This window comes from Nuphar pumila, chromosome 16, assembly GCF_984573655.1.
Source record: "Nuphar pumila chromosome 16, dmNupPumi1.hap1.1, whole genome shotgun sequence".
Classification (NCBI taxonomy): Eukaryota; Viridiplantae; Streptophyta; class Magnoliopsida; order Nymphaeales; family Nymphaeaceae; genus Nuphar; species Nuphar pumila.
The window spans coordinates 46,165,400-46,193,281 of record NC_143264.1 but is presented as its reverse complement, the minus strand read 5'-3'; positions in this window follow the sequence as shown (position 1 = coordinate 46,193,281).

The following is a 27,882-nucleotide window of genomic DNA, read 5'->3' as shown; positions in this document are numbered from 1 at the left end:
TGGATATCGGCGCTGTTCCAGGTAAGGATTGAATTCCAAATTCAACCTCACGAAGTGGCGGAAGTCCTGGCAATTCCTCAGGAAACACATCGGGAAACTCCCGCACCACTTCCAAACTCTCAAGGGGTTGGTCATTGGATTTTTCTACCGAGAGACTCAACAGGAAGGCCACACAACCCTTCCTAAGGTATTTTTGTACCTTAAGTGATGATATGAGCCTTTTCTGTGGAACTGGTTTGGATAACCGGTACTCCATCTTAGGCAATCCGGGTCGAGATAGAATCACTCTGCCCTCGCGGCACAGAATCTTGGCATTATTCTGAGCCAACCAATTCATTCCCAAAATGACATCGTACTGTACCATATCGATCAGGATGGCGTCAGTAGGCAAGTGTTGCCCTGCTATCTCAATATCCAAATTTTTCACACACCGGATACATTTGGTGCGTGAACCCAACGGGTTATATACTTCGATCATTTTATCAATTGGTTGCACCGAAGCGTGGAGTTGTTCGGTGAAATCGTCAGAGATAAACGTATGAGTAGCACCACAATCAAACAAGACGTAAGCTGCATGTCCATTAACAGGTACGGTGCCTTCAATCAGGTCACCATTTTCGACTTGTTCAGTCGTTACAGCATATACACGACCTGCAGCAGGCCTTTGTTCTACTCTAGGTGGAGGTCGTTGAAACTGAGAACGTTGTGGTGCTGGTCGAGAGGGTTCGGCAGATCCGGCACTACTCCTCTGTTCATCTGCAGCCTTCTTGGCGCAATCCCTTATAAAGTGGCCCATCTTGCCACAATACAAGCACCCACCAATGTCACGAGGACATGGCTTTCCGGGGTGGTTCATACGACACCTTGGGCAGCTGAAGTTGGACGACTGACCATTCAGAGTTGTGTTCTGTCTTGGCCTCACGACTTGCTGAGTGTTGTTCCCTCCTTGGAACTTCTTCTTTTGAAAGGGTTGTCGTGAACCCTGGCCACTTGGGAATGTCCTTTTACGATTCCCACCATTCACTATGGGCTTCTTTGCTATGATCACTTTAGATCGCGCCCAATCCTCTTGGATTTTTGAAGCTGCTGCTACCGCAGCTTGAAAAGTCGAAGGCATGCTTGTTATCACTCGAGATCGCATCCCTTCGCGCAGACCATTCACATATTTGTCGGCCCTTTCTTGGTCTGTTTCGAACAATCGAGAGCAGTAGCGCTCTAGATTCTGAAATTTGGTGGTATAGTCCATTAGACTCATACCGCCCTGTTCCAACTCCAGAAACTCCATCTTTTTCTTGTTTCTGGAATGCAACGGGAAGTAGTTATCCATAAAAGTCCTCCGAAAGTCAGTCCAAGAAATGACTTCGACTTGTGAGAACTGGATAAGTTTAGTGGTATCCCACCACTTCCGTGTATTATCTTTTAATCGATACGTGCCAAAGTTGGTCTTCTTCTCTTCTGGTACTCCCAGTACTGAGAAGGCACGTTCTGTCTCTTCGATCCAACTCTTCGCGAGCTCAGGATCGGCTCTGCCAATGAAAACTGGCGGGTCAAGCTTGAGGAACTTCTCATAAGTCACTCCTCCCAGGTGCTCGTTTCGTGGTGCGACTGGTTCTGGCCTCGTTTCACGGATGGCGGTAACCAGGTTGTTGAGTATCTCCAACAGGAATCCTTGCGTATGGGACTCCTCGCTTGGTATGGTTCTCCTCGTCGTAGGAGCCATTTATCTATTCACACACAAGCACTTGTTTTTAGTTTCTCGATGTAGATGAGGAAGTAAAAAGCTTTATTTACTTAATATACATCACATTTACACAAGCATCGCCTTAAACAAAACGTCATGCCGCACTGGCAGACTTTAGGCGTTGAGAAACTATATACATGAGTCTACTGACTCCAAAACATCACCAGTCTCTTTAAGACTTGGATTTCTTTAATGAAGACGAACTCCAAAAGGTCCATCTATTGCCACATGGCCTTGGTGCAGGTACTACTAGCTTTGGCTTGGGCGGCACTTTCGCACTAGCAAGCGAATACTGGGGATATATGAGAGACTCCAGTCCACTTTCTCAGTCAGCAAGATCAAGACTCTGGGAGTCTAGAATAATGATTGGCGAACAGAAAGAATCCCCTCTTTTGTTCCTGCCATTTACGCTCGGCATATGTGATGCCGGATGGTAGCTTGGCGAGTGATAGACTTCTGCAGGGAAGTTCAAATCAAAATCCCTCAGCCTTGGTAATTCATCAAAAGATGTTGGGGTATGGTTGCTCCCAACACTAGAGTGATGCGGTCCACTGACACGCGAAGTCTCATCCTTGAGACCCTTTGAAGCCTGCCGACCCATATCGGCGGTACATTTCCTTTGGCATTCGTTGGCGGAATGCCCATCTTCGCCACAATATTGGCAGTCTTGGACTTCATACGGGCATATCCACTCATCGTGCATGACCTTGCAGCGATAGCAATATCCACGCGAGTCATGAGTTGCCATCTATACAAAGATGCACCCAGATCAGAACCAAAGTATAAAAATATATACTTATAGTGCGATATCGGGACCATGACGGATCTTGAACCAGGTTTCTCAGACTCATGCTCTGATACCAATTCTGTAACGCCCCGGATTTCCAAAACAAAGCTAAGTTAAAATTTTCATGAATTTTTTTTTTTCTTTGCAGCGGAACTTAGAAAAGCTTTTAGCAGCGGAATCAGACGATAATGAGTCGTCAGTTTTAGAAAACTCTGAGCACGTTGCAGGTATGTGGCCAAGCAACTCATTGACCACCAAAGTGTACCATTTTATCGAAAACATATGTTTATTACAACACTACTGCTTGGGAGAGCAGTGTAGGTTCAATAAAAAGGAAGCAGTACAACTCTGTCTAGAGAAACCCTGGAACTCGATGCCGCCTTGCTCCGCATATCGCCACGCAGGTCCAACACCTGAAATCCCCATAAAACGGGGTCAGAACCACTGATGGTCTGGTAAGCATGCAATCATGTAACCATTCAACTCAAGCACGATAATGACCACTCAGGGTCGCAATGCGCAATAACGACGCTCAAGCCTCCAAGACTTAGCGTATATCGCAGGAGCCTCCTCAGGGCTATGAGTTGAACATCCGCTCGAGTCTTCATGACTTAGAGCAAGCCTTTTCAGGGTTGTGGTTTGAATAGCCGCATAAGTCTCCACGACTTAGCCATGACCTCTTCCGGGTCTCAAAGTGATGTCTAGCTCAAGTCTTCATACTTGGCACATCCGTATCCCACGCATCTAAGGACAACTCCTCGAGCTTCGCTTAGTCGTGCGAATACAACACGGGTCTTTGCCCAGTCGGTCCAGTAGTATACCGAACATGACACCTTCACAAAGGTTATGCAGGACTGACTCAACACGTCATCCACTCATACATTCAAAGCATCGCTGTACCTAGAACTAATGCATTGTTTAATAATTAACCGCTCCCGCCTTTGGTACGCAGGTAGAGCTATTGTCCGGGCATCAACGCGACGTTCTGGGGGTTGATTATTCTATGTATTTTAGATACCCCAGAGGCCTGTTGACCCTATCCATAGTAGGGCAGTGTGTTTCAACTGGGAGAATCCTACTAGGCCCATATTCGGATGCATCCTCTACTTGCAGTAGTTGGGTTCAATCCTTAGATCTTAAGGATAACCACGACCCCAAAACCCATGAGTGACTGAGGCCATCGTGGACTCTATCAGGTCCAAAGTAAAATACATGTCACTCAAGGCTGTACCATCACTGTCATTCCACAGTGAGCATAATTCCTGAAGGGGTCTGCCAGTCTTACAATTACTTGGACAGAATCTGCATGCCATTTAGGCAGCCCGTGCTTTCAGCACTACGGGAGTATGTACCCGACCCCATTCAGTCTTCCCCAACACAGTCATTACTGAGGGGGTACCCCTAACACGATCTTCAACCGCGGGGTATGTGCGACCTTAAGTCTTATTCATATGCATGCAGAACACCGCTCTTTGGCACTTCGGCCACCACGAGCATCACACCTCTTTGGGTGGAAACAACACACTCTGGCTCTTCGGCCCTTACGAGTCTGGTTGTGTAACCGTTCTCAATGAGCATGCATATGACTCGATCTAAATAGATCGGCTACTCGGCGTATTTTTACGCAACGAGTCCAAACCTAGCCAAGGCGCAACCTCTACTCCGGCTCAGCGGCCCTTACGAGCAAGGTGCCCTTGCAGGCACAAGGATACGAGCCGATCTGGCATCGTTCCATCAACGGACATCATTATGCCGTTCCATTGGTTCCGGCAGCTCTTCTGCCAACCATTTCGTCAGCACCTCCCCTGCTCTACCGGCAGTGGTGCGACGAACCCTTCTACGTTGTAGAGGGCAAACCATGAACTGGGTAGCACTCTGCTATATGTCAGAGTATCCTGCTACGTTCTTTCTGAGCTATTCTTAGCTTCTTCAGAAATTTCAGCAGCACTTCCTCTCTTTTACGGAGAAAGCGTGCGTTTCTTTTATCCATTTCAGCGGCATCTCCCCTCTTTGGTAGGAAATCGCCATGCTTAATTCGGGAAATGGATGCGCACCGTTGTGCGTACTTTGCATCCATCAAGGTTGCAGGAACCCTTGGCCATAGCCAGGCCATACGAAATTGACTTAGTCATTACGTAAAGAGCATTTTGCCAAAAACCGAAGCCTTTCCAATAGGGGCTTCATTCGTCAAGCAGAATCTTGAACGAGGAGCGGTCAAGGAATCGCATGGGCGATTTGGAGTTTGATCTCCATTTGAACGCTCATTTATGCGCTATATATGTAGTATAAGCAGAAGCCTGTGCTTTATACAGCGGCGGCGTAAAGAAATGCATATACTATTGTTCAGGGTGTGTAACTGAATGAAATATTCTACATATATAACAAAGCAGAAGCCTTGGCATCGTTCGACGCGACGGCGTAAGTAAATGCATAATCGGAAGTGCAGTAATCGGAAGTGCAGAAAACAGGGAGCCTTGGCATCATACGACGCGACGGCAAAGGTAAATTACATAGCCTGTGCGATATAAGACGCGTCGGCAGAATCAGCAGATATACACCTAGATCTGTATCCAACGATAGTTACGAGGCGAGCGAGTGAACACCGAAGTGTCCTAGAGGGCTCAACCAAGAACTAGGGTGAGATACTATTTTGAAGAACGCATATACTGCGTATTCGAACATATATATCCGACGATAGTTACGAGGCGAGCGCGTGAACACCGAAGCGTCCTAGAGGGCTCAACCAAGAACTAAAGCAAGATACTACTTCAGAAAGTATATTCTATATACAAACAATCAAATACTTGAGAGAGATGGATCAACGAAGCGAACTTACTTCAAATCGTGGAAGAAACGGCTCCGGGTTGCTTCTTGGGCTTCGAGCCTTCCTTCGAGAGGTCAAACTAAGTCAGATGAAGCTGACTTAGTTGAGAAAGAGGTAGAGTAGGTCAAGCTACTCAACCTAAGTGGTTTGAACCAAACAGGGTTCGATCCAAGTCAACTGGGTTCAGCAGGTTCGAACTCAGCTCAAGTAGGCTAAGTTTGGGTTCAGAAATCCAAACCAGAATCTGGACCAAAAAGGACTTTGACTTTGACTTTAAACCCAACTAGGTTCAAGTCAAGTCAACTGGGTTTGGACCAGGTCAAGTGGGTTCAGACCCAGGTCAGGTGGGTTAGGACCAGGTAAGGCAGGCTCAGGCTAAGTCAGGCAGGCTCAGACCAGGTCAGGTGGGCTCAGGTGGGCTAGGCTAGGTAGGGGAGGTTTAGGAGAGAGAGAGAAGGCAAGAGAGAGAGAGGGGGTCGATTTTTATGAGAAGAGAGAGAGTGGGGAGGGCGATTTATAGCCCAAGCCCACCTCCTCTTGGATTTTCTCATGCCCCTTCTACCTCCTTGGCTTCTTTTTAATTCCAAGAGGTTCCTTGGTGTGGGGCCCACATGGATATTCCATGGGATATTTTTGTGGGTCCCACCAGATATTTTCTGAGGAATATTTCTGTGGGTCCCACCAATATTTCCGTGGGTCCCGCAAGAATTTCGGGTTTCCGGCGATTTTTTCCGAAAAATTCTGAGTACGCCATTTTCTTCGTATTGACGTAACTAAGAAAGTTGGCTCGTACGAATCTATTGATTTCGTTTAGTCAGGAAGTTATGCCTTCCCGAGTGTTTGAGCATATATTCGCAATTCGACGAATATCCTAAGTATAACTGGCTCGCAGGAATTGATTCGTTTCGCATTCTGAGAAGAAATGCTATTTTTACCGGTAAATGCCTCATGAATTTTATTCAGATATTTTCTGAAAAATTGCGGGTCTTACACGAACTTTCGAAGAGAAATAGAGTTTTCGTCAAAACTCCCTATTTCTAGGCTTCTCTTATAGAAAGGGGGCCACTAACAGAGATTGAAAGGATATCATAGAGGAACGAGTCCATCACACTCTCCCTGGAAAAAGGGTCCTCGACGACGGGGGTGGCCTAACAAAAGACATTTAGGGTTACAAGGAGGACGAGCTTCCGTCGAAACTCTCCCTAGAAAAAGGATTCCTTGTGTGACAATAAAGATTATTTTGCAAACTGTTCGTGAATCACGAGTCCCTTCAAACTCTCCCTAGAAAAAGGGGTTCAACGAACGAACAATAAAGACATGCGAAAAGAAACGAGCTCCCTCGAACTCTCCCTGGAAAAAGGGTCCCTCGCAAGAGAAAAACTTGGCGATTGATTTTGATAGCTTTTGATAACTCAAAGAATTGCTTGATAACACGAATGACTAGAGGTCTTGACAAAATCGGCAACCCGAATGTCAGATTAACAGAATGGCACGACCCAAGGGTCTGATACAGATTGTTTGGTTCGCAGGTCTAAGGATTGAGCCTGAATCTCAATGTGAGAGTTATGTTGTGACCAGTATGAAGACCGAACTTTGACAAAGTACCAATACGAGCACTGTATTTTAAAAGATTACCAGTACGAGCACTGGATTTTTAAAGGATACCAGTACGAGCATTGGACTTTAAAAGGCTACCAGTACGAGCACTGGATTTTAAAAAGTTATCAGTACGAGCACTGAATTTTAAAAGACTACCATTATGAGCACTGTATTTTAAAAGATTACCAGTACGAGCACTGGGTTTTCAAAAGATTACCAGTACGAGCACTGGTTTTTAAAAGATTACCAGTACGAGCACTGTTTTTTAAAAGAATACCAGTACGAGCACTGGGTCATCAATTGACGATGACTTGGACGACTTGCCGGGGTCTCAGGATTTATCCCTTATCCTGAATGGGAAATCCAATGCAAATTGATGCAGATGAATGCATGCAAATGCAAATGGATGCAACTGAGTGCACATGCGTGCAAAATGAGAGATTTATTAGATCCTGCCTGCACACAAATTGTTTTGGATAAAAGGCAACTTTAACAAGAATGCCCCAGTATATTCTGGGGAAGAGGGGTATTTTGACCAAAGAATAATTGATCATTTATTGAGGAGAATTTTTGAAGAATACAAAAGATAGAATAGAGATTTTCTAGGTATAGAATTTCTTCAGATGTCGAGCATTAATGGGGTCGGATAGTTCTACCCCGTCTGCATTAATCAGACGATATGAATTACGGGGCAACGCTTCTTTCACCACGTAGGGACCTTCCCAGTTTGGTGACCATTTGCCACGTGAACGATGCTTGAGATGAGCCGTTGATCTAAGGACCAAGTCATTAACTTGGAATCTCCTTTCGATGACTGACTTGGCATATTGTCTTGCTATCCTCTGACGATAAGACTGAGCGTGTTCTGCTGCTTTGAGTCTTTTTTCATCGAGTAAATCTAACTGTACCAATCTCTGTTGCTGATACTGATCGAGTGGTAGCTCTAAAAGAGATGCGAACTTAAGGGCGGGTTTCTGAACATGAAGAGGTAACACCACCTCAGTCCCATAAACAAGTTCTGAAGGAGTCGCATTGGTTGGGGTTCGAATGGTAGTTCGATATGCCCAAAGTGCATCATGAATTTTCTCGTGCCAATCACGACCTGTCTCAACGGTTCTTTCCAAGATGCAGATCAAACTTTTGTTGGTTGCTTCTGCCTGACCATTTCCTTGTGGATAATAAGGAGCTGAAAAATGATGATGAATTCTGAATTTTGAACAAAAGATCTTCATTCTCTCATTCTTGAAATGAGTACCATTATCTGACACGATGTCGTGTGGTATACCGAAACGACAAAGAATGTTCTTATGAATGAACGAGACTACATGTCGACCCTCCACTGTACGCAGAGTGACGGCTTCAACCCATTTGGTGAAATACTCTGTTGCGGCAAGGAAATATTTATGACCATTAGAAGCTGAAGGAGAGATGGGTCCTACGACGTCGAAGGCCCACATAGAAAATGGCCATGGAGACACGACTGATTGCAAGTACGTGGCGGGCGCATGAATGGAAGGTGCGTGTATCTGACACTGAACGCACTTCTTCACAAAACGATAGCAGTCTTGCTGCATGGTTCTTTAATAGTATCCTGCCCAAATGATTTGTTTAACAAGGGTTTGGTAGCCGACATAACCACCGCAAATACCTTCATGCGCTTCTCGTATGATTTCTTTAGCTTCTTCTTCGTCTAAGCACCTGGAATACTCAGAACTGAACCCACGACGATAAAGAACATTGGCAAGGATAAAATAGCGGGCGGACATATGTTGAACTGCTTTTTGCTCCTTCTTTGATAGTTCTGATGGAAGTTGACCAGTTTCAATAAAGTTTTTGATATCTTGATACCAAGGCTTCTTTTTCTGTTCCGCCTGGTTGACTTGCATTACCGGAACGAAGGCAGGTTGGTCAAGTCTACCGATTTCAAAGGAGCGACAGGATTCTCCATTTTTGAAAGACATAATGGAGCCCAGGCTGGCCAAACCATCAGCTATTTGATTAAACTCTCTTTTGATATGAAAGAGCTGAAATTCATCAAAATTGTTGATAAGGGATAAAACGACCTTTTGGTAAGGGAGCAGCTTCTGATCTTTTACCTGCCATTCAGCTTTGACTTGGCTGACGATGAGCAATGAATCGCCGAAAGCATGTACCCTCTGAACATTGAAGTCTTGCAAAATTCTCATACCTTGTATTAAAGCTTCATACTCAGCCATATTATGGGTACACTGAAAATCCAGTTTCAGAGAAAAGGGGATCATCTCTTTCTCTGGTGTGATCAGCAAGATTCCGACTCCTATGCCGGCCATGTTCTTGGATCCGTCGAAAAACAGATTCCAAACTGGGGATTGTTGAACATTACAGATCCGCTCATCGGGAAAGCTATCCTCGATTCTAACATCTTCCGCTAAAGGAAAATCTGCCAATTGGTCTGCAATTGCTTGACCTTTGATAGATTGCTGAGAAACATACCCCAGATCATACTGCATTAACAGGACTTGCCACTTAGCAATCCGTCCACTAAGAAATGGTTGTTCGAGAATATACTTGAGAGGATTAAGTTTTGAGAGAATCTTGACTTCTGATGCTAACAAGTAATGTCTCAATTTCTGACACATCCATACCAGTGCTAGGCATGTTTTCTCTATTTGAGAATATTTCTTCTCGTAGTCAATGAAAGTCTTGCTTACATAGTAATGGCATGTTCAACCAAACTGCCTTCTTCATATTGTGCCAAGAACCCGCCACAAGCGGCTTGGTTAACTGAAACGTATAGCAAGAGAGGCTTTCCCAATTCTGGTGGCTTTAGAACGGGCGGATTAAGAAGATATTTCTTGATACGCTTAAACGATTGCTGACACTCTGGTCCCCATTCAAATTTCACTCCTTTTCTGAGTAGATGATTGAAAGGTTCACATCTCATGGCAAGGTTGGATATGAATCTCCGAATTGATTGCATACGTCCCTGAAGACTACGCAATTCCTTAAGAGTAGTTGGAGGTGGCATGTCAATGATGGCCTTTGCTTTAGCGGGATCCATTTCTATTCCCTTTTTGCTGACCAAGAAGCCTAGCAATTTGCCTGATTCAACTCCGAAGACACACTTTTGAGGGTTGAGTCTTAGCTTATAAAGAATAAGCCGCTTGAAGACTTGACTTAAGGCATCGATATGGTCTTCTTCCTCCTTGGATTTGACCAAGATGTCATCAACGTATGCATCCATGGTCTTGTGCATCTGATCATGGAAAATGGCAGCCATTGCACGCTGATAGGTTGCCCCAGCATTTTTTAGCCCAAACGGCATGACTGTATAACAGAAAGTGCCCCATGGCGTAGTGAAGGATGTTTTGGATTGGTCACGAGCGGCTAACTTGATCTGATTATATCCGGAGTATCTGTCCATGAAGGAAAACATGGCATGCCCAACCGTGCTATCAACTAGGAGGTCAATATTTGGGAGGGGATAGTCATCCTTCAGAGTAGCTTTATTGAGATCGCGAAAGTCGATACAAATTCGCACTTTGCCATTTTTCTTGGGAACTGCAACGATATTCGCCAACCAGTCCGGATAATCTATTGCTCGAATGAATCCTGCTTTAAGCAAGTCCTCAAGTCCTTCCTTGACCTGTTGCTCGATTCGAGGATCCATTTTCCTTAACTTCTGTTTAACAGGTTTCGCATCAGGCTTCAGAACGAGTCGATGTTTCACCAATTTAGGATCTAAACCGGGCATATCTTCATAAGTCCATGCGAATACTTCTTGGTGCTGCTTGAGAAAGTCAATGAGCCTTTCCTTCTCATCTGTACTTAGGCTGGTGCCGATCTTGAGAATTTTTGGACTATCTTCTGAACCAATATTGATGTCCTCAGTCGGATCCTGGACTAGGGTCGATGGTTCATCTTGTTTCTGAATCGCTGCAAATTCTGGCAACTCTGGAAGCGACGAATCGAATTCTGCCATTTCTTCTGACTGCTTTGTGACCTTACTGTCCCCTGTTTTTGCTCGGACCCGATATATCTTTGCCGGTTTCGATAGGATTGAAGGATTAATGACTAACCTTTTTATCGGTTGAGAAGACATTCTAAAATTTTGAAAAGGAATAGCTTTTAGAGAAAGCTCTTTTACTATGACATAAATTGCATGGAAATAAAAAAAATAAGAACAAATGAATTTTGAAGACAAATTGCAGAGGAATAAGAGAAAGATGACATCCAGATAGACGAGAAACTTGATAACTTTATTGAAGACTTGAAATGAAATAAGGACACTTAAAATGAACTGAAATGGGACATTGTCCCTACAAACTGCAAAAATCAAATGAATGGAATAGAAAAGACAGATGGTAGAAAATTTTTAATGGATCCCTTTAATGAAGACAGTATTTTTGTGGGATCTTTTGCCTGTGAATCCTAGTCCTGCCCTGCGCGGATGCTGATCAGGGATCACTGGCTCTAGCCGGCCATCTCCGTTCTTGCCCAATCCTTTGAAAGGCTGATAACCATGCTTCAGTAATAGGTCAAATCCTTTCTTGGTCCTAACAAACTGCGGGAAAAGAGGATGGTCCTTGAAAGTACTGTAATCGAGACAACCCCCAATCTTAAAGAAATGTGGTCCTTGCCATTGGACCATCGCTGCTGTGTGATTTGTCTCTGATGTTGCTCCTAACTTTAGCATTTCAAGGCTTTCACTGAGAACAATTTCTTCACTTTCCCTAATGCTAGGGATATCAGCAGTATAAGTTGGCCTAGGGATCATAGGCTAAGGTAGCCTCTCTTCAGGATCTTCCCCCAAAACAGTAGTTATCATGCCACCTTTAAACCACTTGATGCACTGATGCAGAGTGGATGGCACGGCGTTGGCATTATGAATCCATGTTCTTCCCAGTAGAAGATTATACGTTGGTGGCACGTTGACGACATGGAAAAGCACTGTATGAACAGAGTAGTTGATAAATATTTCCAAGAAGATCTTTCCCTTTGCTGTCTGTCCATGATTATCAAACCCATAAATGGTGATCGGATCCGGTGTATACTCTTCTTCTTTTATACCCAGAGCCTTGGCAGTCATTTCAGGACAAATGTTGAGGCTACTGCCTCCATCTACAAGCACGTGGGGTACAGTCATTCCCCGGGTTCGCACCACAATGTACAAGGCATTGTTATGAAATGCGTGAGGTTTTGGCAGATCCTCATCTGAGAAGGTTATGGGAGCATTGGTCATGGCCTGATTAACGATCTGAGCCATGTCTTCAGGTGTGGTGTCTGGCTTGACTTTGATCTTTCGCAGTAAATCGTCCAAGACTTGCTGATGCTTAGGAGAGGCACGTGCCAACTCAAGGATAGGGATATTAGAGAGGATCGTGATTGGTCTTTGCACCGTGTCGACCTTTTCTTCTGGTTTTCTCCCTTTTTCCGAAGTAGATTTGACAAGGTTCTTGGGTAACCATGGCATTCTTTTGGCTACCTCGGGAGATATTCTAGCGGGTTCTCTCGAAACTTTCAGCTTACTGAATGCTGAAACGAGGTCCATCTTTTGAGAACTGGACTGGGCCTTATGCAATACTAATACCTGATGCTGCACATTGATATCACTACTAGGGCATGGTCGGATACAATCTTGTGGCTGAAAGGGATGATCAGATATCATTGCTGTTGAGTGCTGCAAGAAAGGCTGTTTTAGAATCTCCATTTTCTCCTCTTCAGCCCCTTCTACTAACAGATTTTTGTCAATATAATCTTGTATGATGTTTTTGAGAACGAAACAGTTCTCGGTATCATGTCCCACAGTTCGGTGGAACTTGCAGAATCTGTCCTTCATTTTTCCCATAACCACTGGCGGGTCAGCTACCCTTGGAAGCTTAATCATATCACTGCCGAGCATATATTCTAATACTGTCTCGAGGGACTGGTCTAGAGGAGTAAACTTGCGGTTATAACTCCATCCTTCCCGCTTTGGCTTTTCTTATGGTCTTGATCTTTGTTCGAGGGTTTGCTGTGGCTGCTTATCATATTGAATAATCGACTTGCCTTTCTGATCACTTTTGTTGGGATTTGACCCTCCTGAAGCATAACTATGATTTTTTCCATTTCCTTTGTTCTGATTCTTACTGTTATTGGCAGAGTAGGTAAAATGGGCTTTCTTCTTTGATTCTTGTTGACTGTTATTCTTTGTAAACATAAAACCTTCATAAGACCCGTTCTCGATACTCAACTCGAGCCATTCGGCTCGTTCTGTTAGTTCTATGAAGCTCTTCGATGGAGATGTAGAAATTAGTCCCCTCAGGGGTTGCGAGAAGTTGCTCAGGATCAAAGATAGTGCGTGTTTTTCTGCTATTGGCTCGCACATCTTATTGCAAGCGGATCTCCATCTATGAATAAAATCCCTGGCCTTCTCGTTTTCCTTCTGCCTCAGACTGCAGAGATGACTGAGAGTCGGGAGTGCTTCAACGTTGAATAGAAAGCGCTCAATAAATAAATTGACCACTTTGTCGAATTCTTTCAGTTCTATCGGATTAATGTGCTCTGAGTACCACTTTGCTGCGACACCTTCCAAACTGCGAGGGAAGCAGAGAAATAAGGCACGATTGTTCCTCTTGAACCTGGAACATTCTGCGAAGAATAGGGCGAGATGTGCTTTTGGGTCACCCGAACCATCAAACTTGATAAATTTCTTGGGGAGATTATCAAGATCATCATCCCCATCCAGTCCATCATAGAAGTCTTCACTTGTAAAGACTCTTTTGCCCTTGTCACGAGTTTGAAGATCCTTAACTATTTTCATCACATCTTTGAGTTGTGACTGCGTAGGGTCGTCAACAGACTGATTCTTGGATTTGTAGGCCGACCCCTGCCCCTGAGTCGACCTTTTGAATTCTTGTTTGTTTTCATACTCTTTGTCAGTATCATCTGCTGATTCTGACTCATCAGACATTTCCTCATGACAATTCTGCTTTTTACTGATCTTCACATTCTTGACGGCATGACCCTTATCTTTCTGCTTAGTCTGAATTTGCTCAGTACTGGCCTCAGCTTGTTCTGCCAGCATCTTGGTCATCATCTTTTTGAACATGACGTACATTTGGGGATCGATGCCATCATCCGCCTGCTGACCCTGACTCTGGACTGATTGAGGTGAGTCCATCTCTTCTTCTGAAGCTACTGAGTACGCGACGCCTTCAACTGATGCGGCTTTCTTCCTAGATCTTGTATCAACCATCGGGTATTGCAAATGTTCTCTTTGGATATTACTGATGCTCTCTGCAGTGCAGAACTGATGGTTAGGCTTCTGAAGGAAATTTGGTTTGGAGGAAAATATTTGTTGAGAATTTTGGTAGACAATTGAAATAATATCCCATTACTAGGGATTGAGTCGTCGCTGGGATTACAACAATTGCGTTGCTATTCTTTGCAAGATAAACAACTGAAAATATGCCTTGTTACCTAGGCGAGGTCGTCAAACCAATGTAAAATAAAGGGATTTTTATTGAGAGGAAAAACATGATTTTATCAATAATACACTTGACAGAGGGGAGGGGGACAAACAATTTTCCACCACTCTAGATAATCAAAAGATACACGAGGACCAGGAAAAATAGTGAGACTGACAAAGGAATCCCAGCCATGTCTGGCAGAATGGTATGCTCCGGACCACTGATCTGATGCGAGATCGAATTCTGGCAGAACCCCGGCTAGTGGACGAATCTCTACGCGCTTCTGCCTCTGAGAGAACTGCCTGACACATCGCTCTAGATGATAGTATGCGCAGAAAAACGGGCCAAGTAGCCTGAATTGCTTGCCGTATGCATAAGTATATCTGGGAGGTGATTCCTGGCGATCAAAGTAGTCCCATACGACCTCTTCCTCCTGAAGGTTGTCGATCAAGAACCGGTATCGTGCAACTGGAAGAAGCTTTTCACCATCGTATCTGAAGGAACTGGCTCGGACTGGCACATGCCAGAGGAACCAAGACTGCAAGGCATAGGTGCACCCTTCGACTAGGATCGACTCTCCGAGTGCGAAACGAGTCAACCCTCGGTATAGAAAAGCGAGTGCGGCCATGGCTATTGAGAGGCGGCTGGTCCGTCAACTTCCTCATCTCCTTAGAAGCTGAACTATTCTGATATACATGTAATTTCGTCCGTCAGGAAAGAAAGCCAATCCCACCGTGCACAGAACCATCGCATGCTGAATTCTCTCTCGAGCTGTCCTAGACAACGAACTGACTTCCACAAATATCCCATACTGTTTGTAGATTTCGAGCAGATCCACATATTCGTTTCCATCTTCTTCAATCAGAGGCCAAGACTTGCGTCCTGTCATGCGAGCTAAAGCGTCCTTAGGGTCCAGACCCTTAACATTAATCAGAAACTGTTTCTCCAATGGATCTCCAGGCTGACCGGCTGGCTCGGGCAGTCCCATAATCTCTGAAAATTCATCCATCAGTATTGTCATCTCGCTCCACGGGAACCAGAAGGTAGAAGTGCTCGGATTCCACCGCTCTGCTAGTGCATGAATCAAGTTGCTGTTGACTGTCTGCTTTCCCACTGCGGACGCCAGTTCCAATCCACACTCGTCCAGATGGTCCGAAAACATACGAGAGAAGTTCTTGAACCATGAATAATACCACCGGGGAAAGAAGGATCCGGTGCTGAGGACTCGATGTTTGGGAAGACGTTGTCGCACCTCGTAGGAGATGTGACCCTTAGGGAAGACTGAATCAAGCTGACTGGATGCCATCGGACTGGAAGACATGGAAATTGGAATAAGACTTAGGAAAATACAGGAGATTTGAGAAAAATGCAGGCAGGATAAAAATAAAGCAGGAAATTCGAGATCCAGAAGACAGAAAAGATGGGAAATCACCTGGAGTTTTGAAAAAAATAGAGGAATTTCATGAAAATCGTTCAGGGTTTTAATATTTCATAAAATGGAGTATTTGAAAATCGTCCAAAGTTTAAAATATGGACAGTACATGGACATAGATTGGGGAATTTTGAGAAAATCGTCCAGTATTTTAGAAAATTGGGGAAAATATGGAAAATAAAAAGGAAATAACATATTCAATCAAATTCTGCACAAGTATGCACATACAGCATTCCCTAAAAGCTGACTCTAGATGCACAAATTTTGAAATGGCTGTAGGACCTTAATCCTAACTCTAAGGTTCAGATCATCTGTATCCAATCCAGTTATGCCTATATACTCAAGCCAAGGCTCGATGTACGTGGCATAAAATCAATTCCTCCGGTTCTAGGTTCAAGTTTTCCAACATCCTTGAGCACCTGCCGATATACGTTGGACTATGGCCCTTGGTACGTGGCAGGGGGGTTTTCACCCAAATAAGTGGCCCAGTTGTGAGGCTCTGTCCCGAACTATGGTTCTGGAAGAGAGCCCAGCAATGTGAAGACTGGGACAATATAGGTGGGGTGATTTTTGAAAAACATGAGCACATGCAATCAAACAGAAGGCTCTAAGTCCTAAAGGGATAGATTTTTGAAATATTTGAAGAAGCAAGCATTGTTTTCATACAATTCCTAAATTGAGGAGTGTTGTATTAGACCTAAGTCTATGTGAGCATGAATAATTCTCCTCAATATGGTCCTACCAAACAATACCTAGTCTATATGCATTCCATGTCAGCTGGGTTCAAGTCTAGGCTCCTAGGTTCACATGATATCATAAAGCAAAGCTGACATTCCATGGAAATCGATTTTGACAATTTGAACTAAGTAGAGCATTAGATTGATCAGGCAAAGACAGGTCCCATCACGGTCGCCAAACCTGTTATCATCGCAAAATTTTTACTTTTGCGAGTCAAACTGACCTTTGAAATAGTTTTTGAAAATAACTCGCCTCCGTTTTTAAAATGCGGGAAAATTCCGTAGAATGGGACTCGCCTGTCGGTACGAGGTTCAACCGTTCCTGCCACCTTTAACAGGGGTAATTGAACCAAGGATCAATCTTATGCTCTACTCTATTCAACTTGTCTAAATCATATTCTAATTTCTAAATGCACATAGAATCAGGCATGTGCTATGAATTTTCAGAAAAATGCACATTTGAAAACATGATGTTTGCTTTGAATGATTGAAATATAAAATGTAAATCTTGGAAAATCGTGAATTGGGATTTCAAATATACTTCTGAAAGAAATCGATTTTGAGGAATCCTTGACATTTGGTGAAAATCGATTATGAGAGACTTGGTTTCTCTGAATTCAAACTTGGAAATTGAAATTCTAACTTAGAAAATTTGAATTTGGAACTTGGGAAATACTTGAAATATCCTTTGAAATTCAATGTCTTTGGGAAAATCGATTTTGCTATAAGACTTAGGAGATTTTGAGAAAATGAACTTCTTTGAATTGAGATTGGAATTGGCAAATGCATGAAATGAATGAATATGGATTTAAGGAATTGAGAAATACTTTTTGTATTTTTGAGACATGCAGTGCATTTTTGAAGTTAGCCTAAGAGTGTAGGCTGAATGTGGCTAATGTGAAGATCATAAATCTAAGTATCATTCGTATTCTGACTATGGCCATAAATACAAATTTTACTAAGTTTATAAACTTCATAGAAGCTAGTGCATGTGCCATTCGTGTAGACCATGGTGAATTTGTAAAAATATGCATGAATCATCATCCATCACACATTAAAATTATAAAAATAAACTATATGCAATGCAACCTAAGCTAAGCAGGAAATGTAAATTCTTATTCCAAAGTTTAATTACAAATTACATCACTATTGAAATTTAAATACATGAAAAATAAAGTCTTCAATGTACTTGCAAAACTAGAAAACTTGGTTAATGAATATATGTTGGCTTTTCTAGATTTATCCAACAATATCAGGAAATTGCTGGATTTTGGTAGATATAAGCCTTTTTGCCATGATTCCCTTAAATCAAAATGATAAAGTATGAAATAAAATTGAATAAATAAGGAAGATAAAATATGAAATTTCGAAATTGGGGTCCAAATGACCAAAATACCCCTAATAACAAGACTATGGCCTTGAAATTAGGGTTTTTAGAAAGATATTTTGATAAAATGCAAGTTTTGAAATTTGAATGTAATAAACTAAGCTAAATATGATGTGACATGCTTAAAAATATGAAAATTAGGCTTAGGGATTTCGAAATTTAGGTCAAATGACCAAATTGCCCCCTATAGCAAGACTATGGCCTTGAAATCAGGGTTTTTAGAAATAGATTTTGGTAAAAACTTAGGTTTTATGCACTAAATGAAATCAAATGAGCACAAAATTAAACCTAAAGCATCCTAATATGATTATGAACATGATTAAATCCTAAAAATATATGCTCATGCACGAAAATCCAATAATATCACAAAAACTGTGATTTTAGCAGTGTTTTTGGATCTTTCAGGAACCCGGTTTTGCAATTTGCTTAATTCAGCCATCAAATGGATTCCAAAATCCATAAAAATTGGTACCTGTACTTGTTATAACCCTAATGTCGAATTAAAATTATAAAAATAATTTTTTGACATTAAATTAATCCAAAAATTGCATTAAACCCTAAAATATGCTATTTTTGACCTAATTCACCAACCAGTCTCCGTCCAAGACCTGAACCAGGGGTCAAATCTCCATGGAAATTTATGAAATTTTACAGAAACTAACTAGAAAGAAAAACAGAGATTTCCCAATTTACAGATCGGAAAAATCATCTACGGTTAGGGAGAAACCGTAGATGATTTTTCATAAGGAGGGGTGTCCAAGCCTAAATCTAGGTTTAAAGCATTAAAAAACATTAAATAAAATAAGAAAAGTGAAGAAGTTCATACCTTGGAGTTGCAGCAATGGAGGAAGGGCTGGAGAGGAGAGAGAAGCTCTAAGAATCCAATAGGAGAGAGATGGGAAAATCGACCCCCCTTATGCCTCTATTTATAATAAAAAAAATTAGGTTTAAAAATTGACAATTTTGAAAATTTTGGACTCTAAAGGGGGGGGGCGATTTTGGGGTGGAGTTACCTAACTACCCCTAGTCTAAATTATCCTAAATAGTTCCTAATTAACCCCTAGCTAAACCTAAGAATCCCCCAAATGTGGTGCCACTTGGCATTCTCTCACATTGGTTTTTTAAAACACTTTTAAAAACCTTTAAAAACACTAGTTTTAAAAAGTAACTTTCAAAAATGAGTTTTTCAAAATGATTTTGACTCTTCTAAACCTCTAACACTAACCAAGACAACAACTAACCCTAGTCTAGCCCTGAATTATTCGAATATGGCGCCACCCCGAGTGGGCCCTACTTGAGTTTTTCAAAAAGCGATTTTAAAACTTGAAATTGAAGGAGTTTTCAAGAGATTTTCAAAAGTAAACTTAAAATTAGGATTTTTGGAATGGCATAAGGTCCTAACTGAGTTAGAATTCCTTTGGATATTGTACCAACTGAGTGGGCCCACATCGAATTTTGAACATTTTTGAAATAAACACTGAAAATGGCTTTGAAAAGGGGTTAAAATCAGTATTTGAAATTCAAGATCTTTGAAAATAAGGTCTCAAGCGAACTGGAACTCCGGGTTAGAGTCCTAAACTCATAGGACTCTGAGATTTTAGATTTTAAAAGCCAAATGAAAGAATTTTCAAAAGATTTTATCAAGAAATGATGAAATAAGTCAGAAAACACAGTCAAGGTTAGACTCCCAACTCGACCGAACTCTAAAATAGAGTCCTGAACTAACTGGACTCTGTGAAATGACCTAAATTTCGAAAACAAACGAAAAAGATTGAGAATGGAAGTAAAACAGACTTAAAAACCAAACTTCTGACCGGATTAGGACTCTGAGACAGAGTCCTGATCGGACTGAAACTTTCAAAAATTTGAGAAATTTGATGAATAGAGGCATTCAGAAGCGACACCATCTAAATGGGTCTCATCTGTGAATTGAAATCGATTAAAGTTTGAATTTGAAAGGAATCCAGATTGTTTTCTGAGAAAATATTTCGAAATACAAAGTCCTGGGGTTGGAAAATGACAGAGTATTGAATAAAAACCCAGGTTTTGAAATTGATTTTGAAATAAAGCTTTAAAATTCAAATCTGGATTGAATGTTTTAAATAGGAGTGCTGGATCTCGAAAATGAGATGCAATGTCATACAATGCTATGCAGAATGCGTGCAATGACATGCAATGATCTGTGATGACTTATGAAATGGACAAACACTGGATGAAGGTAAAAATTTGGTGTGTTTACAGTGAAGAAAAGAGGAGGCTATGTACAGGAAAAGGGAGGGGTGAAGGCGATCCTTTGGGAGAGACCTGCGTGATCTTTTTAAAGGGGGGGGGGGGGGGAAGGTGCTTCGAGAAGGGAGTTTGTTGAAGATAAGCTGCTGGAGGAGGAGGGTGCCATTAGGCATCGATGGCGGAGGAAGGCTTCGGAAGAGGCGTTTTGGAGGGTTTGGAGATGGAAGCCGAGAGGTGAAAGAGGCGGAAGTGAAGAGAGCATGGAGGGGGACGACTCTTTTTCCTTTTCTTCCTTACGAACCCTAAAAAGTTTTTTTTTTTTTGCAAAAGACCCCCCTTTGATTTTCAAATTTTTACAAAAAAGGGGTTTCCCGAGGTTTTTTAGCAAAAATTGAAATTTTAAACTCATTTGTTTTTCTAGATTTTTTTTTGTATTTTTCTGAGAAATATTTACAAAAGTGTTTTTCTGAGAATTTCGGACCATTTTGGGGAAATTTCTTCAGAAGAATGGGTATGGACCCAGGTTTTGAGAAAATATTCGAGTTTTAAACCTCGAATTGAGAAATATAATTCGATGGATCCAAACGGATACCGGACGAACTGTCTGAGCTTTTTAAAAGGTTAGTTTGGAAATTTTGAGAATTTGATTTTAAATATTGGACAACAAAGCTCAGATCTGGATCTTTTATCTGGATCCGGATCCGAAATTGAGTCAGATCTATGAAATGAATTTAATTTCAATAAATCTTGAGAAATAAGATGGAATTTAGATTTAAAAACTGACTCAATTAACCAGAAAATGAAGATAAAGGGCAAAAAGGGGGATAATTACAGACTTTTGAAAAATTTGGGGTGTTCACAATACACTTGCATACATTGTTTACATTCAATCCCTAAGATTGAGGAGAGTTGTATTTCAGACCTAAGTCTAATGTGAGCATGGAATAATCTCCTTAATATGGTCCTACCAAACCATACTTAAATCCTATATGCAAATAATGTCAGCTTAGGACAGAGTCTAGGCTCTTAAGGTTTGCATGGAAAAATGAAGCTGACATAGAAGAATAAAGACTTAGATAATATCAAAGCAAAAAAGAAAAGGCATAATTCGACCGGACGAAGACGAGTCCCATCACGGTCGCCAAAACTGTGATCATCGCAAAATTTTTCCTCTCGTAATATTCTCTCTCTTCCTTCTCTTTTTCTTTCCAACTTCTATTTTCCTCCTTTTTGAAGGGAGAAAGATAAAAGAGAGAAAAGAAAGAGAGAAGAGAAAAGAAAAGAAAAGAAGAGAGAAGATGAACTCTTTTGCGGGATCTCACTTGACCTTAATTTTGAAAATATTGATGAAAATAACTCACCTCCATTTTGAAATATTTGCGGGAAAACTGGGAGACGGGATCCGCTCGTCGGTATGAGGTTCGACCGTTCCTGGCGCCTTTACCAGGGGTAATCGAACCAAGGGTCGAATTTATGCCTTTTGCTTTGCTAAGAAATTATCTAAGAATTTATCCTAAAGATCTAAATGCACAAAGAATCATGCTTGTGCAAATGCAAAGATGTATGCTCTTCTTGAAAATGTTTTGAAATTTTTCCAAGTGTCTCTGAGATGAATATGATGATAGAGTGAAGAAATGTTTTCTAACTTAGAACTTAAGATTTAAAGTTCTAAGTTTTTGGAATAATCAGAGCTTGGAAAAATAGATCTGGATCTTTAAGAGAAAGGATCTTGAAATTGAGATAAAAGGAGAAGGAAATCTCAAAGTCATAAATGGACTTTGAATCAGAATAGAGATGAAATGGAATTAAATTCAAACTTTGAAGTTTGAAATCAAGATGAATTGTGGGAAAAAATAGATTTGAGAAATGGGATTGCTTTGAAAGTTGGAATTCAAGATGGAATTTGAATTTCAAAGTCTGGATTTTAAATTAAGATCAGAATTGAGTTCTTGGATTGAAAATTCGAAAATGGGAATTGGGCTTTGCAACTTGGGATAAAAATGAAATTGGATTTAAGAATTGGAATCAAGATGGAATTTGGATCTGAAATTTTGAATGGAATTGGATCCAAGATTTGGGATGGAATTTGGATCTGAGATGGAATTGGATCCTGTTAATAATAAATGTGTTCCAAGCTCTTCAGAGTCTTCAAGCACTGGCCTTTCAAAGAATGGTAGAAAGCAATGGGTATTATGCAGAAAACTAGATTGTTTGCTATCCTTCTAACTCTTCTTTTCAACAACTCAGTCCGAAGATCATTTGTATGATAGACAATTGTCTTCTCCAGCCACCTATTACATATCATAAATATTTAACATCATTCCCTGCTAACACCTCCAAACCTTCTGTAAACTACACTCACTGCCATTTACATTCTCACTGCTTGTTCTCTGTTGCACAACATCTAACCTTCCATTATGCAGGATCCACATACAACAGTACCCCATGTATATGTCACTACAGCCTGCACACTTCTGTATTGTTTAGCCTCACTTGGATACCTTGCACAACACAATCACCCACTTTACCAACACTTCATCACATCCCAGTATGCCATTTCACTACACCTCCCTGGTATGTCACTGTTGTAATATCCCTGGTGAGGCTTACAGTTGCAGCCAACTACCCTTTTATCCAACCAAACTGGTTATAGGGTATCACTTTCTCAGCGTGACCGTATAACCCAGCCCTTCTGTTTGGCGGGACACGATCATCATTAACCTAACCCAGCTGTAGGGTATACTCCACCTCACTCAGCCTTCACTTAAATCATACCCATCTTTGCTATCTGATGCATTTTCTGAACATCTTCTAGTTTTGTATCAATATATTTGCATTTGCTGACCACTAAGTATCTCCCAGTTCGTGTGTTAGCAGTCCTTTTTTTTTCTTTCTTTTTATCTTTGATATGTATATTAGCAATGTATCTATCCTTACTAACTGAATATTTTCCAGTTTATATTTACGTTCACTAGTCATCATACACCCCATATCCTACATGGTCATAACCCTTATTATACCTGTTTTTGCCTATTGCATCCCTGCTACATGTCTGTTTTCACTCATTCCTAGCTGTCCACCTTATAGCCTCTGCACTCCATAACATATATTGCTCATCATCTGCATATTATCACCTCCTGCATTTACCTCATTTTAGTAAGCACCTGATATATGCTATCATCTTTCACTTACTGCACATATAATCTACAAATACACACCAACATTCAACACCTTCATTTATGCATAGTATATAGGTGCCATGTGTACATTTCCTCACTAATTTACATAGGTTTAATATTTGCATCTTCCTATTAATTTATGCATAACATTTGGAATATCACATATACATTTCTTAACTAGTTCATGAATGGCATTCCAATACTATATATACATTTTATGTTTAGATTAGGCATGATTATGTATATCGCTAACCCGTTTCGCAGGTATGCCTGGCAAATAATGCTTTCTTTCCAAGTTTAAGAATTTTTAGATCTCAATTCAAAATCCAAGTTGTAATAGCTAGATATAATGAGAATTTACATTCCAGTTTTAGATAGAATGTATGAGCATTGTAAACATCATGAATTGCTTGTTTTCATGCATTTTTGCCTTTATTTTTCAAAAATTTTACAATGGTGAAACACGAATGGCACGTGCACCATTTCGTAAGAGGTAATTAATCCTAAGTTGATGATTTACACCAATGGCCATAGTCAGGATGTAAACAAGACTTAGTATTTTTATATTTTATAAAATAACACTTGATCCACACTGAACCCTTTTCCAGAAATCATTATATTTTCTTTAAATATTCTCCTCTTTTATCAGAATTTAATCTAAAATTAATTCAATACATATACCAATGGCCATAGTGAGGGTATATTGAGTGTTAATTTCATTTTAAATTCTATAAGAGCACAAAAAAAATGTATTTTATTCTTCACTTGAATTTAAATGTAGTTATTACATAATACATTCAATGACCATAGTCAGGGATGTATTATGTCTTCAACCTCATTCCTAATTCATTTAAAGAATGAAATAGCTTTTCAAATTCCAAATTCAAATTCTTTAAATTCATTTCATCATTCAGGATAGAATTGCATCATATTTTCAAAAATTTCTTTTTAAAATCCAAGTGATTGTGAATATCCCTTCTTCAAATATTTCAAATTCATCAATTCTATCTTATCTTCAAAGTCCAAATTTTGACTTTGAAACCAAATTCAAAGTTCAATTTAACTTTGAAATTCTTGATTCATTTTCTAAATTCCAAATCCAAGTTTCAAATTCAAAGTCCAATTTGACTTTGAAATTTATTCTCAAATCAAATTTTGAAATTCCAAAAATCCAAAGTTAGATCTTAATCTCAACTTGGATCCAGATTTCCAAGTATGAATCCAACTTCACTTTGGATCTCAAACTTCAGATCCAAAATCCATTCTAGGGTCCAGATCCCCATTCCACTTTGGATCTCAGGCTTAAAATCCAAATTCCATTTAGGATCTAGATCCCAATTCTACATTGGATCTCAGATTACAGATTCAAATTTCATTTAGGATCCAGAACCCAATTCTACTTTGGATCTCAGATTTCAGATCCAAAATCCATTCTAGGATCAAGATTCCCAAGCATAATCTCCACTGTTGAAATAAATGAGAGCTTTTATGGAAATGCCACCTCAACCCACTTTTAAAATCCTTTTGAAAATAAAGCTTTATTTTGTTTTGTAAACTCTTTTATTTTCAATTGGGGTGCCACATGTGTGTCGGCCCACTAAAAATAAATAAATAAATAAATAAGAATTTTAAAAAGAAAATTTTGCAAATTGGTATGACCTCCGGGTGGGTCCCACTTGAGAATAAGATACTTACCTGGGAATCTGAGCATGATGCTAGTTCAAAGGCGGGTCCCGCTCCGTTTATTTGAAGATACGAAATAAAACATTATTTGTTTTCAAGAATTTGGGAAAAATTGGCTTTTCAGGGCAAAAAATATGGATAAATGTAAAAAAAAAATTTATAAAGAGATTTAAAATCCTTTTTGCAAAAAGTTTTGAGTTAAAATCCTTAAAATCAATATCCAAATATCCAGATTGTTTTTCTTGAGAAAAATTTTTGTAATTCAAAGTCCTGGGGGTAAAATGGGAAAGATTGGCAATTTTGAAAACCCAGGGTTTTAAAAATCAATTTTGAAAAGTTTAAAAATCAAATCTGGATGGACAATTTTGAAAATCATGCGTTCTGGATCTCAAAATGACATGCTGTGTAGTGAAATGATGCAATGCTATGCAAAGACATGTTCTATGAAATGTCACTCTGAGCTCGGACTTGGAAATTTTAGCTTTTTGTCCAAAAAAAGGATTTTGAAATTTTGCCATTTGAAGATGTCTCTGAACCTAAATATGGAAATTTTGAGGCTCAAGAATGAAATTTTGGACTTTCTGCAAGGTTTAATCTCAGAAAATGACCATTTTGCCCTTCATTGCTTCCAGAGAACTGAAATGTGCTGATTGAGGGCAATGTCAGGGAGGTGAGTGAAAATTTGGGGTGTTTACAGCGCCACCTCTGACAACATGGAAAAGTTGAAGTTCAGGATCTGCGCCACCTATGAGGAGATTTGAATGTTTAAATTCTAGTTTTTCTGGAGAAAGCAGGAAATGACACATGGCATTTGCTTTTTCTGAGGAAATGAGAGCTTGACATGTGTCCTCTGCAGGAAGACACACTCCAAATGGCGCCACCTCAGAGGAGACAAGCCTACCTTTTCTGGAGGAAGCTAAGAGTGACACGTGTCTCCTACTTTTCTGAGAAAAGTAGGGAGGAGACATGTGTCAGGCTACTTTTCTAGAAGGAGGGAGAGGTTGACACGTGTCCCCTGCAGGAGACATACTTCAAGTGGCGCCACCTCAGAGGAGACAAGCTCCACTTTTTCTAGACAGGACAACCTATGACACTTGGCATCTCCTGGTGTTCTTTGGAATGACACATGGCGCATGATAGGTATGGTGGATACTAACACATGGCAGATAAATGGGATGACATGTGGCGGCTTCTTAAGTTAGCCCCACACTAACACTTGGCATGGAAATGGGAGGAGAGAGAAAAGACAAGCGGCGCCAATCCAGGGGACAAGGCTCCTATATTTTTGGGTTTTCAAAATTCAAATTTTCAAAAGGAAAGCCTGTGTGACACCACCTCAGTGTGGGTCCCACATTGTTTCTTTATTGAAATAAGGATAAAACAACAACTTCTTTTTGGAATTTTCATAAAATCTGGACTAATTGGTAAAACAGGAAATTTTGGAAAGAGTTGGCCCCTGTAGGGTGATTTTGTAAAAGGAAGATATTTGAAATTGTTTGACAAAAGGGCAAAGTCTGAGTTGAAATTTATTGAAAATTATCCAGATTGTTTTCCTAAGGAAATATTTTGAAATTTAGAGCCCTAGGGGTAAAATGGGAAGAATTGATAACTTTGAAGACCCAGGGTTTTGAAATCAATTTTGAAAAGAGTTAAAATTCTAATCTGGATTGAAAATTTTGAAATCAAGAGTTCTGGACCTCGAAATGACATGCTGTGCAGTGCAGTGATATGAGATGCTCATGCAATGATATGCAATGCCATGTCTTATGAAATGCAATCTTGAAGCAAGACTTGGAGCTGTCTGTCTCCTGTCAGGAATAAATTTTTGAACATCTGAGTTAAAAATAGAGAAATTTTGAGAGTTCCAGATGAAATTTGGACTTTTGCAGGGTTCGGGCTCAGAAAATGACCATTTTGCCCTCCGGCGATTTCAAAGGTTGAATGATGATGTTTGGTGGAGATGTCGGGGAGGTGAGTGAAAATTTGGGGTGTTTACAGATGCCCATCTTTGCTACTAAGCCGGCTTGTGGCCGAGCTTAGTGGCAAAGAAAAACACACCAAATTTGGGTTATATAAAAAAATGCCCCAGTTAGAAGGATCTGACTGGGTGTGGAGGAAATTAGCCCGAGGAAGATGGTAGATATGAAATAGAGAATGAAGAGAAAAGACTCACTCTTGTGAGAGTGAAATTCAGATTTTATGCCCTTAACCTGGATGGGACAGAAATACCTCGCATGGAACGAAGCTCAGGTTTTAACCCTTGATCTGATTGGGGAATGGAATATCTCATAAAATGAGACTCAGGTTTTTACCCTTAACCTAATCGGGCGGAAAATGGAATACCTCTTTGATTGAGGCTCAGGTTTGTACCCTTATCCTGATCTGGCGTTGAAATGGAATACCTCATCAAAAAAGGCTCAGGTTTGTACCCTTATCCTGATTGGGCGGAAAATGGAAATACCTCATTGGTTGAGGCTCAGGTTTGTACCCTTATCCTGATCGGGCGTTGAAATGGAATACCTCATCAAAGGAGGCTCAGGTTTGTACCCTTATCCTGATCGGGCGGAAAATGGAATACCTCTTTGATTGAGGCTCAGGTTTGTACCCTTATCCTGATCGGGCGGAAAATGGAATACCTCTTTGAATGAGGCTCAGGTTTGTACCCTTATCCTGATCGGGCGGAAAATGAAATACCTCTTTGAATGAGGCTCAGGTTTGTACCCTTATCCTGATTGGGCGGAAATGGAATGGAATCCTCGAAGGAAGAGACCATGATGGAACCTCCGAATTTTGCACAATACATCCGACAGGGGTTTTGCAAAAGGAAGGAAAATGGGGTCCCTAAAGCTTGAAA